The following is a 13,123-nucleotide window of genomic DNA, read 5'->3' on the forward strand; positions in this document are numbered from 1 at the left end:
TGAAACCCAGTTGCTTCTTTTCACTCATCACCTGCATACCATTCTTGATAAACAATCTCTAATTGACTGCATTTTCCTGGATTTTGCAAAAGCATTTGAAAAAGTCAATCACGCTTTACTAATGCATAAGCTCTCCTCTCTCAACCTTGACTCGAATGTACTGGCATGGCTCAACTACTTTCTAACAAATCGTCTTCAGTACGTCACTGTTAACGGTCATGACTCGCCGGAAATAAGTGTAACATCGGGTGTCCCGCAAGGCTCAGTTCTGGGACCTCTGCTGTTTTTAATATATATTAATGATCTCCCTGACTGCGTTTCTTCATCCGTTCATTTATATGCCGACGACTGTGTGCTTTACAGGGAAATACGTACCGATGATGATAGGAACATCTTGCAGACAGACTTAAATAACATTAGGAATTGGTGCGATAAATGGCTTATGAAATTAAATCCCAAAAAATGCAAGCTAATGACAGTCTCCCGCCAGCCCAATAACTCCTCAACATACAAACTGGGTGATGTTTATCTTGACCAAGTGTCGTCATACCGGTACTTAGGCGTCACCATTTCTTTCAATCTAACATGGAATGCCCATATTAACGTCATCACGAACAATGCTAACCGTACATTGGGATACATACGTCGAAATTTCAGCAACGCCCCACTTTCCTTGAAGATGCTTCTTTATAAAACCCTCGTGCGCTCGAAATTGGAGTACGCTGCTGCAATCTGGAACCCTCACCACGAAAACTTGATTAGGCACCTTGAGCTAATTCAAAATAACGCTGCACGTTTTATTCTATCGGATTATCACCGTACATCAAGCGTAACAGCAATGAAGCACCACTTGTCACTGCCACCTCTATCACTGCGTCGCAAGTACTTCCGCCTTTGCCTTTTCCATAAGACCTACCATCATCCATCACTGCGCAATGAGCTCATTACGCCTCCCACATATCACTCCTCTCGGATCGACCATGAACACAAGGTTAAAGGTACTTTCTGCTACACAAACACATTTTCTTGCTCCTTCATACCGGTCACATCAAACGATTGGAATCGGCTACCAGGTGACATCGTTTCCATCTCTGATCACTCCCTCTTTCGTCATTCTTTATCAGCTCACCTATTTCGCGATAGCCCTCCTTAGTCATCCGATCTATTCCCCTCCTTACGAAGTTCTGTCTCCACGTGTCAAGATGCCAGCGTTTTCCAGTGGATTCTTGATTTTTTGTGTGTGCGTGTCATTTCCCTTACTTTTACACTTTTTTGCTAGTACTGTATAATTTTACTACATTCACTATTTGCTCATTGTGATTTCCTTATTTTTACGTTTCACTTTTGTTGCGCCTCATTGAGTAGAGGTTTTTTTTTTTTTTTTTTTTTTTTTTTTTTTTAGTTGTGTTCATGTATAAAATAGCACGTATATTTTTCATGTTGTAACCCACTCCCCTCTGTAAAGCTTCGGCGATTGAGGGTAACCAAATAAATAAAAAAAAAAAAAAAAAAAAGATTGACATCTATCTCGCGTGTCCTGCCTTGAATCATCACCATTCTCATCGCGCGTACTTCGAGTTCACGAACAGCGTGCTACCATCATAGAGGTAAATAAAACTTTCTGTACATTCATATTCATATATTATTTGGTTTGCTGTCTGTACTATGCACTATGTTTGTAATTGAAGGCATGGGTAAGGCCGCTTCTCGTGCTTTCGGTTAAGCGGTTCTTGCGCTGTGACTTCTATTAGTTGGAATAACATCATTTACTAGCACTTACCCAAGCACTTCAATGGTCTATGCGGAGTTTCTTTCTTACTGACAACAAAAACTGACATCTATCTCGCGTGTCCTGCCTTGCATTATCACCATTCTCATGGCGCGTACTTCGAGTTCACGAACAGCGTGCTACCATAATAGAGGTGAATAAAACTTTCTGTACATTCATATTCATATATTATTTGGTTTGCTGTCTGTACTATGCACTTTGTTTGAAACTGGATGCATGGGTAAGGCCGCTTCTCGTGCTTTCGGTTAAGCGGTTCTTGCGCTGTGACTTCTATTAGTTGCGATAACATCATTTACTAGCACTTACCCAAGCACTTCAATGGTCTATTTGGAGTTTCTTTCTTACTCACAACAAAAATTGCCATCTATCTTGCGTGTCCTGCCTTGCATTATAACCATTCTCATCGCGCGTACTTCGAGTTCATGAACAGCGTGCTACCATAATAGAGGTGAATAAAACTTCCTGTACATTCCTATTCATATAATATTTGGTTTGCTGTCTGTACTATGCACTAAGCTTGTAACTGGATGCATGGGTAAGGCCGCTTCTCGTGCTTTCGGTTAAGCGGTTCTTGCGCTGTGACTTCTATTAGTTGGGATAACATAATTTACTAGCACGTACCCAAGCACTTTAATGGTCTATGTGGAGTTTCTTTCTTACTCACAACAAAAATTGACATCTATCTCGCGTGTCCTCCCTTGCATTATCACCATTCTCATCGCGCGTACTTCGAGTTCAAGAACAGCGTGCTACCATCATAGAGGTGAATAAAACTTTCTGTACATTCATATTCATATATTATTTGATTTGCTGTGTGTAACATGCACTATGTTTGTAACTGGATGCATGGGTAAGGCCGCTTCTCGTGCTTTCGGTTAAGCGGTTCTGTCGCTGTGACTTCTATTAGTTGGGATAACATCATTTACTAGCACGTACCCAAGCACTTCAATGGTCTATGTGGAGTTTCTTTCTTACTCACAACAAAAATTGACATCTATCTCGCGTGTCCTGCCTTGCATCATCACCATTCTCATCGCGCGTACTTCGAGTTAACGAACAGCGTGCTACCATCATAGAGGTGAATAAAACTTTTTGTACAATCATATTCATATATTATTTGGTTTGCTGTTTGTACTATGCACTATGTTTGTAGCTGGATGCGTGGGTAAGGCCGCTTCTCGTGCTTCCGGTTAAGCGGTTCTTGCGCTGTCACTTCTATTAGGTGGGATAGCATCATTTACTAGCACGTACTCAAGCACTTCAATGGTCTATGTGGAGTTTCTTTCTTACTCACAACAAAAATTGACATCTATCTCGCGTGTCCTGCCTTGCATTATCACCATTCTCATCGCGCGTACTTCGAGTTCACGAACAGCGTGCTACCATCATTGAGGTGAATAAAACTTTCTGTACATTAATATTCATATATATTATTTGGTATTGCTGTCTGTACTGTGCACTTTGTGACTGGATGCATGGGTAAGGCCGCTTCTCGTGCTTTCGGTTAAGCGGTTCTTGCGCTGTGACTTCTATTAGTTGGGATAACATCATTTACTAGCACTTACCCAAGATCTTCAATGGTCTATGTGGAGTTTCTTTCTTACTGACAACAAAAATTGACATCTATCTCGCGTGTCCTGCCTTCCATTATCACCATTCTCATCGCGCGTACTTCGAGTTCACGAGCAGCGTGCTACCATCATAGAGGTGAATAAAACTTTCTGTACATTCATATTCATATATTATTTGGTTTGCTGTGTGTAACATGCACTATGTTTGTAACTGGATGCATGGGTAAGGCCGCTTCTCGTGCTTTCGGTTAAGCGGTTCTGTCGCTGTGACTTCTATTAGTTGGGATAACATCATTTACCAGCACGTACCCAAGCACTTCAATGGTCTATGTGGAGTTTCTTTCTTACTCACAACAAAAATTGACATCTATCTCGCGTGTCCTGCCTTGCATCATCACCATTCTCATCGCGCGTACTTCGAGTTTACGAACAGCGTGCTACCATCATAGAGGTAAATAAAACTTTCTGTACATTCATATTCATATATTATTTGGTTTGCTTTCTGTACTATGCACTATGTTTGTAATTGAAGGCATGGGTAAGGCCGCTTCTCGTGCTTTCGGTTAAGCGGTTCTTGCGCTGTGACTTCTATTTGTTGGGAAAACATCATTTACTAGCACTTACCCAAGCACTTCAATGGTCTATGTGGAGTTTCTTTCTTACTGACAACAAAAATTGACATCTATCTCGCGTGTCCTGCCTTGCATTATCACCATTCTCATGGCGCGTACTTCGAGTTCACGAACAGCGTGCTACCATAATAGAGGTGAATAAAACTTTCTGTACATTCATATTCATATATTATTTGGTTTGCTGTCTGTACTATGCACTATGTTTGTAACTGGATGCATGGGTAAGGCTGCTTCTTGTGCTTTCGGTTAAGCGGTTCTTGCGCTGTGACTTCTATTAGTTGGGATAACATCATTTACTAGCACTTACCCAAGATCTTCAATGGTCTGTGTGGAGCTTCTTTCTTACTGACAACAAAAATTGACATCTATCTCGCGTGTCCTGCCTTGCATCATCACCATTCTCATCGCGCGTACTTCGAGTTCACGAACAGCGTGCTACCATCATAGAGGTAAATAAAACTTTCTGTACATTCATATTCATATATTATTTGGTTTGCGGTCTGTACTATGCACTATGTTTGTAATTGAAGGCATGGGTAAGGCCGCTTCTCGTGCTTTCGGTTAAGCGGTTCTTGCGCTGTGACTTCTATTAGTTGGGATAACACCATTTACTAGCACGTACCCAAGCACTTCAATGGTCTATGTGGAGTTTCTTTCTTACTCACAACAAAAATTGACATCTATCTCGCGTGTCCTGCCTTGCATCATCACCATTCTCATCGCGCGTACTTCGAGTTCACGAACAGCGTGCTACCATCATAGAGGTAAATAAAACTTTCTGTACATTCATATTCATATATTATTTGGTTTGCGGTCTGTACTATGCACTATGTTTGTAATTGAAGGCATGGGTAAGGCCGCTTCTCGTGCTTTCGGTTAAGCGGCTCTTGCGCTGTGACTTCTATTAGTTGGGATAACATCATTTACTAGCACTTACCCAAGCACTTCAATGGTCTATGTGGAGTTTCTTTTTACTGAAAACAAAAATTGACATCTATCTCGCGTGTCCTGCCTTGCATTATCACCAATCTCATGGCGCGTACTTCGAGTTCACGAACAGCGTGCTCCCATAATAGAGGTGAATAAAACTTTCTGTACATTCATATTCATATATTATTTGGTTTGCTGTCTGTACTATGCACTATGTTTGTAACTCGATGCATGGGAAAGGCCGCTTCTCGTGCTTTCGGTTAAGCGGTTCTTGCGCTGTGACTTCTATTAGTAGGGATAACATCATTTACTAGCACTTATCCAAGCACTTCAATGGTCTGTTTGGAGTTTCTTTCTTACTCACAACAAAAATTGACATCTATCTCGCGTGTCCTGTCTTGCATTATCACGATTCTCATCGCGCGTACTTCGATTTCACGAACAGCGTGCTACCATCATAGAGGTAAATAAAACTTTCTGTACATTCATATTCCTATATTATTTAGTTTGCTGTCTGTACTATGCACTATGTTTGTAATTGGATGCATGGGTAAGGCCGCTTCTCGTGCTTTTGGGTAAGCGGTTCTTGCGCTGTGACTTCTATTAGTTGGGATAACATCATTTACTAGCACTTACCCAAGCACTTCAATGGTCTATTTGGAGTTTCTTTCTTACTCACAACAAAAATTGCCATCTATCTTGCGTGTCCTGCCTTGCATTATAACCATTCTCAACGCGCGTACTTCGAGTTCACGAACAGCGTGCTACCATAATAGAGGTGAATAAAACTTCCTGTACATTCTTGTTCATATAATATTTGGTTTGCTGTCTGTACTATGCACTAAGTTTGTAACTGGATGCATCGGTAAGGCCATTTCTCGTGCTTTCGGTTAAGCGGTTCTTGCGCTGTGACTTCTATTAGTTGGGATAACATCATTTACTAGCACGTACCCAAGCACTTTATTGGTCTATGTGGAGTTTCTTTCTTACTCACAAGAAAAATTGACATCTATCTCGCGTGTCCTCCCTTGCATTATCACCATTCTCATCGCGCGTACTTCGAGTTCAAGAACAGCGTGCTACCATCATAGAGGTGAATAAAACTTTCTGTACATTCATATTCATATATTATTTGGTTTGCTGTGTGTAACATGCACTATGTTTGTAACTGGATGCATGGGTAAGGTCGCTTCTCGTGCTTTCGGTTAAGCGGTTCTGTCGCTGTGACTTCTATTAGTTGGGATAACATCATTTACCAGCACGTACCCAAGCACTTCAATGGTCTATGTGGAGTTTCTTTCTTACTCACAACAAAAATTGACATCTATCTCGCGTGTCCTGCCTTGCATCATCACCATTCTCATCGCGCGTACTTCGAGTTCACGAACAGCGTGCTACCATCATAGAGGTAAATAAAACTTTCTGTACATTCATATTCATATATTATTTGGTTTGCTTTCTGTACTATGCACTATGTTTGTAATTGAAGGCATGGGTAAGGCCGCTTCTCGTGCTTTCGGTTAAGCGGTTCTTGCGCTGTGACTTCTATTAGTTGGGATAACATCATTTACTAGCACTTACCCAAGCACTTCAATGGTCTATGTGGAGTTTCTTTCTTACTGACAACAAAAATTGACATCTATCTCGCGTGTCCTGCCTTGCATTATCACCATTCTCATGGGGCGTGCTTCGAATTCACGAACAGCGTGCTACCATAATAGAGGTGAATAAAACTTTCTGTACATTCATATTCTTATATTATTTGGTTTGCTGTCTGTACTATGCACTATGTTTGTAACTGGATGCATGGGTAAGGCTGCTTCTTGTGCTTTCGGTTAAGCGGTTCTTGCGCTGTGACTTCTATTAGTTGGGATAACATCATTTACTAGCACTTACCCAAGATCTTCAATGGTCTATGTGGAGTTTCTTTCTTACTCACAACAAAAATTGACATCTATCTCGCGTGTCCTGCCTTGCATCATCACCATTCTCATCGCGCGTACTTCGAGTTCACGAACAGCGTGCTACCATCATAGAGGTAAATAAAACTTTCTGTACATTCATATTCATATATTATTTGGTTTGCGGTCTGTACTATGCACTATGTTTGTAATTGAAGGCATGGGTAAGGCCGCTTCTCGTGCTTTCGGTTAAGCGGTTCTTGCGCTGTGACTTCTATTAGTTGGGATAACATCATTTACTAGCACGTACCCAAGCACTTCAATGGTCTATGTGGAGTTTCTTTCTTACTCACAACAAAGATTGACATCTATCTCGCGTGTCCTGCCTTGAATCATCACCATTCTCATCGCGCGTACTTCGAGTTCACGAACAGCGTGCTACCATCATAGAGGTAAATAAAACTTTCTGTACATTCATATTCATATATTATTTGGTTTGCTGTCTGTACTATGCACTATGTTTGTAATTGAAGGCATGGGTAAGGCCGCTTCTCGTGCTTTCGGTTAAGCGGTTCTTGCGCTGTGACTTCTATTAGTTGGAATAACATCATTTACTAGCACTTACCCAAGCACTTCAATGGTCTATGCGGAGTTTCTTTCTTACTGACAACAAAAACTGACATCTATCTCGCGTGTCCTGCCTTGCATTATCACCATTCTCATGGCGCGTACTTCGAGTTCACGAACAGCGTGCTACCATAATAGAGGTGAATAAAACTTTCTGTACATTCATATTCATATATTATTTGGTTTGCTGTCTGTACTATGCACTTTGTTTGAAACTGGATGCATGGGTAAGGCCGCTTCTCGTGCTTTCGGTTAAGCGGTTCTTGCGCTGTGACTTCTATTAGTTGCGATAACATCATTTACTAGCACTTACCCAAGCACTTCAATGGTCTATGTGGAGTTTCTTTCTTACTCACAACAAAAATTGACATCTATCTCGCGTGTCCTGCCTTGCATCATCACCATTCTCATCGCGCGTACTTCGAGTTAACGAACAGCGTGCTACCATCATAGAGGTGAATAAAACTTTTTGTACAATCATATTCATATATTATTTGGTTTGCTGTTTGTACTATGCACTATGTTTGTAGCTGGATGCGTGGGTAAGGCCGCTTCTCGTGCTTCCGGTTAAGCGGTTCTTGCGCTGTCACTTCTATTAGGTGGGATAACATCATTTACTAGCACGTACTCAAGCACTTCAATGGTCTATGTGGAGTTTCTTTCTTACTCACAACAAAAATTGACATCTATCTCGCGTGTCCTGCCTTGCATTATCACCATTCTCATCGCGCGTACTTCGAGTTCACGAACAGCGTGCTACCATCATTGATGTGAATAAAACTTTCTGTACATTAATATTCATATATATTATTTGGTATTGCTGTCTGTACTGTGCACTTTGTGACTGGATGCATGGGTAAGGCCGCTTCTCGTGCTTTCGGTTAAGCGGTTCTTGCGCTGTGACTTCTATTAGTTGGGATAACATCATTTACTAGCACTTACCCAAGATCTTCAATGGTCTATGTGGAGTTTCTTTCTTACTGACAACAAAAATTGACATCTATCTCGCGTGTCCTGCCTTCCATTATCACCATTCTCATCGCGCGTACTTCGAGTTCACGAGCAGCGTGCTACCATCATAGAGGTGAATAAAACTTTCTGTACATTCATATTCATATATTATTTGGTTTGCTGTGTGTAACATGCACTATGTTTGTAACTGGATGCATGGGTAAGGCCGCTTCTCGTGCTTTCGGTTAAGCGGTTCTGTCGCTGTGACTTCTATTAGTTGGGATAACATCATTTACCAGCACGTACCCAAGCACTTCAATGGTCTATGTGGAGTTTCTTTCTTACTCACAACAAAAATTGACATCTATCTCGCGTGTCCTGCCTTGCATCATCACCATTCTCATCGCGCGTACTTCGAGTTCACGAACAGCGTGCTACCATCATAGAGGTAAATAAAACTTTCTGTACATTCATATTCATATATTATTTGGTTTGCTTTCTGTACTATGCACTATGTTTGTAATTGAAGGCATGGGTAAGGCCGCTTCTCGTGCTTTCGGTTAAGCGGTTCTTGCGCTGTGACTTCTATTTGTTGGGAAAACATCATTTACTAGCACTTACCCAAGCACTTCAATGGTCTATGTGGAGTTTCTTTCTTACTGACAACAAAAATTGACATCTATCTCGCGTGTCCTGCCTTGCATTATCACCATTCTCATGGCGCGTACTTCGAGTTCACGAACAGCGTGCTACCATAATAGAGGTGAATAAAACTTTCTGTACATTCATATTCATATATTATTTGGTTTGCTGTCTGTACTATGCACTATGTTTGTAACTGGATGCATGGGTAAGTCTGCTTCTTGTGCTTTCGGTTAAGCGGTTCTTGCGCTGTGACTTCTATTAGTTGGGATAACATCATTTACTAGCACTTACCCAAGATCTTCAATGGTCTGTGTGGAGCTTCTTTCTTACTGACAACAAAAATTGACATCTATCTCGCGTGTCCTGCCTTGCATCATCACCATTCTCATCGCGCGTACTTCGAGTTCACGAACAGCGTGCTACCATCATAGAGGTAAATAAAACTTTCTGTACATTCATATTCATATATTATTTGGTTTGCGGTCTGTACTATGCACTATGTTTGTAATTGAAGGCATGGGTAAGGCCGCTTCTCGTGCTTTCGGTTAAGCGGTTCTTGCGCTGTGACTTCTATTAGTTGGGATAACACCATTTACTAGCACGTACCCAAGCACTTCAATGGTCTATGTGGAGTTTCTTTCTTACTCACAACAAAAATTGACATCTATCTCGCGTGTCCTGCCTTGCATCATCACCATTCTCATCGCGCGTACTTCGAGTTCACGAACAGCGTGCTACCATCATAGAGGTAAATAAAACTTTCTGTACATTCATATTCATATATTATTTGGTTTGCGGTCTGTACTATGCACTATGTTTGTAATTGAAGGCATGGGTAAGGCCGCTTCTCGTGCTTTCGGTTAAGCGGCTCTTGCGCTGTGACTTCTATTAGTTGGGATAACATCATTTACTAGCACTTACCCAAGCACTTCAATGGTCTATGTGGAGTTTCTTTTTACTGAAAACAAAAATTGACATCTATCTCGCGTGTCCTGCCTTGCATTATCACCAATCTCATGGCGCGTACTTCGAGTTCACGAACAGCGTGCTCCCATAATAGAGGTGAATAAAACTTTCTGTACATTCATATTCATATATTATTTGGTTTGCTGTCTGTACTATGCACTATGTTTGTAACTCGATGCATGGGAAAGGCCGCTTCTCGTGCTTTCGGTTAAGCGGTTCTTGCGCTGTGACTTCTATTAGTAGGGATAACATCATTTACCAGCACTTATCCAAGCACTTCAATGGTCTGTTTGGAGTTTCTTTCTTACTCACAACAAAAATTGACATCTATCTCGCGTGTCCTGTCTTGCATTATCACGATTCTCATCGCGCGTACTTCGATTTCACGAACAGCGTGCTACCATCATAGAGGTAAATAAAACTTTCTGTACATTCATATTCCTATATTATTTAGTTTGCTGTCTGTACTATGCACTATGTTTGTAATTGGATGCATGGGTAAGGCCGCTTCTCGTGCTTTTGGGTAAGCGGTTCTTGCGCTGTGACTTCTATTAGTTGGGATAACATCATTTACTAGCACTTACCCAAGCACTTCAATGGTCTATTTGGAGTTTCTTTCTTACTCACAACAAAAATTGCCATCTATCTTGCGTGTCCTGCCTTGCATTATAACCATTCTCAACGCGCGTACTTCGAGTTCACGAACAGCGTGCTACCATAATAGAGGTGAATAAAACTTCCTGTACATTCTTGTTCATATAATATTTGGTTTGCTGTCTGTACTATGCACTAAGTTTGTAACTGGATGCATCGGTAAGGCCATTTCTCGTGCTTTCGGTTAAGCGGTTCTTGCGCTGTGACTTCTATTAGTTGGGATAACATCATTTACTAGCACGTACCCAAGCACTTTATTGGTCTATGTGGAGTTTCTTTCTTACTCACAAGAAAAATTGACATCTATCTCGCGTGTCCTCCCTTGCATTATCACCATTCTCATCGCGCGTACTTCGAGTTCAAGAACAGCGTGCTACCATCATAGAGGTGAATAAAACTTTCTGTACATTCATATTCATATATTATTTGGTTTGCTGTGTGTAACATGCACTATGTTTGTAACTGGATGCATGGGTAAGGTCGCTTCTCGTGCTTTCGGTTAAGCGGTTCTGTCGCTGTGACTTCTATTAGTTGGGATAACATCATTTACCAGCACGTACCCAAGCACTTCAATGGTCTTTGTGGAGTTTCTTTCTTACTCACAACAAAAATTGACATCTATCTCGCGTGTCCTGCCTTGCATCATCACCATTCTCATCGCGCGTACTTCGAGTTCACGAACAGCGTGCTACCATCATAGAGGTAAATAAAACTTTCTGTACATTCATATTCATATATTATTTGGTTTGCTTTCTGTACTATGCACTATGTTTGTAATTGAAGGCATGGGTAAGGCCGCTTCTCGTGCTTTCGGTTAAGCGGTTCTTGCGCTGTGACTTCTATTTGTTGGGAAAACATCATTTACTAGCACTTACCCAAGCACTTCAATGGTCTATGTGGAGTTTCTTTCTTACTGACAACAAAAATTGACATCTATCTCGCGTGTCCTGCCTTGCATTATCACCATTCTCATGGCGCGTACTTCGAGTTCACGAACAGCGTGCTACCATAATAGAGGTGAATAAAACTTTCTGTACATTCATATTCATATATTATTTGGTTTGCTGTCTGTACTATGCACTATGTTTGTAACTGGATGCATGGGTAAGGCTGCTTCTTGTGCTTTCGGTTAAGCGGTTCTTGCGCTGTGACTTCTATTAGTTGGGATAACATCATTTACTAGCACTTACCCAAGATCTTCAATGGTCTGTGTGGAGCTTCTTTCTTACTGACAACAAAAATTGACATCTATCTCGCGTGTCCTGCCTTGCATCATCACCATTCTCATCGCGCGTACTTCGAGTTCACGAACAGCGTGCTACCATCATAGAGGTAAATAAAACTTTCTGTACATTCATATTCATATATTATTTGGTTTGCGGTCTGTACTATGCACTATGTTTGTAATTGAAGGCATGGGTAAGGCCGCTTCTCGTGCTTTCGGTTAAGCGGTTCTTGCGCTGTGACTTCTATTAGTTGGGATAACACCATTTACTAGCACGTACCCAAGCACTTCAATGGTCTATGTGGAGTTTCTTTCTTACTCACAACAAAGATTGACATCTATCTCGCGTGTCCTGCCTTGAATCATCACCATTCTCATCGCGCGTACTTCGAGTTCACGAACAGCGTGCTACCATCATAGAGGTAAATAAAACTTTCTGTACATTCATATTCATATATTATTTGGTTTGCTGTCTGTACTATGCACTATGTTTGTAATTGAAGGCATGGGTAAGGCCGCTTCTCGTGCTTTCGGTTAAGCGGTTCTTGCGCTGTGACTTCTATTAGTTGGAATAACATCATTTACTAGCACTTACCCAAGCACTTCAATGGTCTATGCGGAGTTTCTTTCTTACTGACAACAAAAATTGACATCTATCTCGCGTGTCCTGCCTTGCATTATCACCATTCTCATGGCGCGTACTTCGAGTTCACGAACAGCGTGCTACCATAATAGAGGTGAATAAAACTTTCTGTACATTCATATTCATATATTATTTGGTTTGCTGTCTGTACTATGCACTTTGTTTGTAACTGGATGCATGGGTAAGGCCGCTTCTCGTGCTTTCGGTTAAGCGGTTCTTGCGCTGTGACTTCTATTAGTTGGGATAACATCATTTACTAGCACTTACCCAAGCACTTCAATGGTCTATTTGGAGTTTTTTTCTTACTCACAACAAAAATTGCCATCTATCTTGCGTGTCCTGCCTTGCATTATAACCATTCTCATCGCGCGTACTTCGAGTTCATGAACAGCGTGCTACCATAATAGAGGTGAATAAAACTTCCTGTACATTCCTATTCATATATTATTTGGTTTGCTGTCGGTACTATGCACTAAGCTTGTAACTGGATGCATGGGTAAGGCCGCTTCTCGTGCTTTCGGTTAAGCGGTTCTTGCGCTGTGACTTCTATTAGATGGGATAACATAATTTACTAGCACGTACCCAAGCA

Source organism: Rhipicephalus microplus, unplaced genomic scaffold (assembly GCF_043290135.1).
Source record: "Rhipicephalus microplus isolate Deutch F79 unplaced genomic scaffold, USDA_Rmic scaffold_13, whole genome shotgun sequence".
Classification (NCBI taxonomy): Eukaryota; Metazoa; Arthropoda; class Arachnida; order Ixodida; family Ixodidae; genus Rhipicephalus; species Rhipicephalus microplus.